The sequence below is a fragment of the Papaver somniferum genome, chromosome 1, assembly GCF_003573695.1.
Source record: "Papaver somniferum cultivar HN1 chromosome 1, ASM357369v1, whole genome shotgun sequence".
NCBI classification, from domain to species: Eukaryota; Viridiplantae; Streptophyta; class Magnoliopsida; order Ranunculales; family Papaveraceae; genus Papaver; species Papaver somniferum.
The window spans coordinates 7,562,379-7,565,767 of NC_039358.1; the positions used below are offsets into that span (position 1 = coordinate 7,562,379).

The 3,389-nt window shown below is 41.2% G+C and overlaps 1 pseudogene; it reads left to right on the forward strand.

Moving 5' to 3' along the window:
- Positions 1 to 955: 955 nt before the first annotated feature.
- On the forward strand, positions 956 to 3,389 carry LOC113317326 (annotated as a pseudogene).

A 3,389-nucleotide genomic window follows, 5' to 3' on the forward strand; every position in this document is an offset into this window, starting at 1 on the left:
GTGCACGTAAGCAGGGAAATAAAACTGTACCCTGATCATAAGTGGCAATGTCAAAACAGTAGCAGTTCGTTGTTGTGAAGTACAAATAGCAATGATGAGCATATGGTTAAGACTCTGGAGATAAAATGAGCATTTACCTTTCTTGTCTAGGATCTATATACGCCAGATAGATTCATAACTAAAAGGTGTCATCCTTGCCCAGAATCTATATACACCAGACAGATTCATAACTTAAAGGTGTCACTCAAATCTATCTTGGTGCACGTAAGCAGGGAAATAAAACCGTACCCTGATGGCAATTAACAATGTTAAAACAGTAGCAATAAGAATGTACGAGCACCCTAACAATCATGCTGACCAGATATTTTGGTTATAAAAACCCATTAGAAGATTTCTTAACCCACTACGTGTCCAACAAATGAGCAACTGGTATCTCACAGATATCCACGTACATGAGATTCAGCGATAATTATTATCGTATGACCCCATAACTGGACATCTAAATACAGAGATGTAAAACAAAGGAAAATATGCAATCAATTGAATAGAAAGGAAACATTCCAGCTGGGAGTTCTTTGTTGTGAAGTACGAATAGTAATGATGAGCATATGGTTAGATTTTGGAGATAAGATGAGCATTGAGCAATTACCTTTCTTGTCAAGGATCTATACGCGCCAGACAGATCCATAACTTAAAGGTGTCATCCTTGCTCAGGATGTATAAGCATCAGACAGATTCAAACCTTAAAGGTGTCACTCAAATATGTCTTGGTGCACGTAAGCTGGGAAATATGGCAAGTGGCGTGTAACGACGGTAGTAGTTCTCGTGCACGTAATGATCTCTTGTAGCTAGGCAATATATGTACATTATTCACTGCCCTCACCCTGTCACCAATGCAAGTACCCTTCCATATTTACATTCTTCTCTTCATCATCAGCAGAAGCGCCGAGTAAAAATGGTGGGTTTTCCAATCTTCATAAGCCAGTACTTCTGGTCTGCAAGTATTGCAGGCTTATTAGCTTTCTTATCCCTTTTCTATTATCTGTCAGTCTTAATTACAAAGACCAGGAACACAAAAACCAACAATAAGAAACTTACCGATCCTAAACTATCATCCGTACCACTGCCTGAAGTTGCAGGTGCATGGCCAATAATAGGTCATCTTCCTCAGCTAGTAGGACCAAAGCCTTTGTGCAAAATTCTCGGAGACATGTCTGACAAGTATGGATCTATATTCATGGTCCGGTTCGGTATGTACCCAACTCTAGTTGTAAGCAGTTGGGAGTTGTCTAAGGAATGCTTTACTACCAACGACAGGTGCCTCGCTAATCGACCACCTAGTGCTGCAGGCAAGTACCTCACATCTGCCTTGTTTTGTTTCTCCTCTTATGGTCCTTACTGGCGTGAGATACGTAAGATATGTACCCTCCAGATACTCTCCCGTAGGCGTCTCGAGTTGCTCAAGCATATACCATACTCGGAGATTGACAACTGTATAAGAAGACTACATGGCCGCTGGATGAAAACGCCAAACCAAATGAAACAGAGCTGTGCAGCAGCTGCTTCGATCAAAGTTGACATGCGCCAACTATTCGGAGAATTAACCATGAAATGCAGTGTTGAGGATGGTTATAGGAAAGACCCTTCTTCTCAAAGACGACAATGACGAAAACTACCCCACTGATCACAACAAAGATATAGCAGAAGGCCAAAAGCTACACGAGACTATCACAGAATTCACCAAATTAGCCGGGGTTTCTGTTGCATCTGATGTTCTTCCTTTCCTTGGGAGGTTGGACATAGATGGAAATAAGAAACACATGAGAAGGATAGCCAAGGAGATGGACTTAGTTGCTGACAAATGGCTCGAAGAGCATAAACAAGAAAGGAGATCACAAACTCTTTCAAGCACAGCGCCACGAAGCAATCATGATGATAATGACTTCATGGACGTGTTGCTATCAGTTCTTAGTGAAGAAAGAGACGAGCTTTTCGACAGCTATAGTCAGGAAACTGTCATCAAAGCCACCTGTCTGGTACGTTTCCCTGGACAAAGACTGTAAATATTCATCCAGTTTACTAGCTAGCAGTATAATGAAACGTTACATATATATATATGTATATACTTGAAGGGAAACACTTTATCAACAGCACTATGCAAATAAAGGATTATCCATTGCATTTATGATAAAATATTCCGCTGACACCTACAGGTGAACACACGAGAAAATTTATCTATGAAGCACCATTGTACAAAAGGAATCCCCTAAAAGCCTTTTATAACTTGTGTTGCTTCTTACAGCATCTCAAAACTGCTGTTGTAATTTGAGGATCTTATGTCAAGATGTGCCCAGTAACAATGTAGTAAGCAGGAGAAACCAAAGATTTAAGATGAACTTCCTTCCCAATTGATGAACTGCCATCCACTAGCTTGCTCCGAATGAAAATCCAAGCACGGAATATTTAAACATTCCGTTAAATGTGAGACTTCTAACTAGGTTCGACATCCAAGTAAATATTCAATAGAGATTAGGATGTATTTCACCTTTATGATTGAAGAAAACAATTCCATGGAACAATTGTCATCTGTTTTCCTCTCTCTATATCTTCTACATAGTGATCACACGTTATAAGTGATAACTAAGTTAAGTTGATTTGGTTATGTTCATCTTGCAGCAACTTATAATAGCCGCATCAGACACTACATCATTGACATTGACATGGGCTCTCTCACTACTACTAAACAATCCTAGTGTCTTAAAGAGGGCCATGAACGAGCTTGACACCAAAGTCGGGAAGGAAAGAAAAGTAGAGGAACGTGACATTGCTGACCTGGTCTACATCCAAGCAATTATCAAGGAAACACTCCGGTTGTACCCAGTAGCACCACTCTCTGTACCCCACGAGGCTATCGAAGACTGCAATGTCGGTGGGTATGAAGTCAGAGCAGGCACAAGTTTGTTGGTTAACTTGTGGAAATTGCATCGTGACCCTCGAGTCTGGTCAAACCCATTAGAATTTAGGCCAGAGAGATTTCTTCAACAACTCGATGGTGGTGCTGGTGGTGAAGCAGCAAATCTTGACTTCAAGGGTCAACATTTTGAGTACACACCCTTTGGATCAGGACGAAGGATGTGCCCAGGGATCAATTTCGCTCTCCAGACACTTCACATGTCACTAGCTCGCATACTCCAAGCATTTGATTTTGACAATGAGTCAAACGGACTGGTAGTTGACATGACAGAAGGCTCGGGTTTAACCCTGCCTAAGGCTACACCGCTTGAAGTTTACCTTCGCCTTCGCCTCCCCGAGACACTTTACTAGAGGTACCAAAGGTGAAAGACCATGAGAGGACAAGAATATGGTTTTCATCAGCATTTAAGCATATG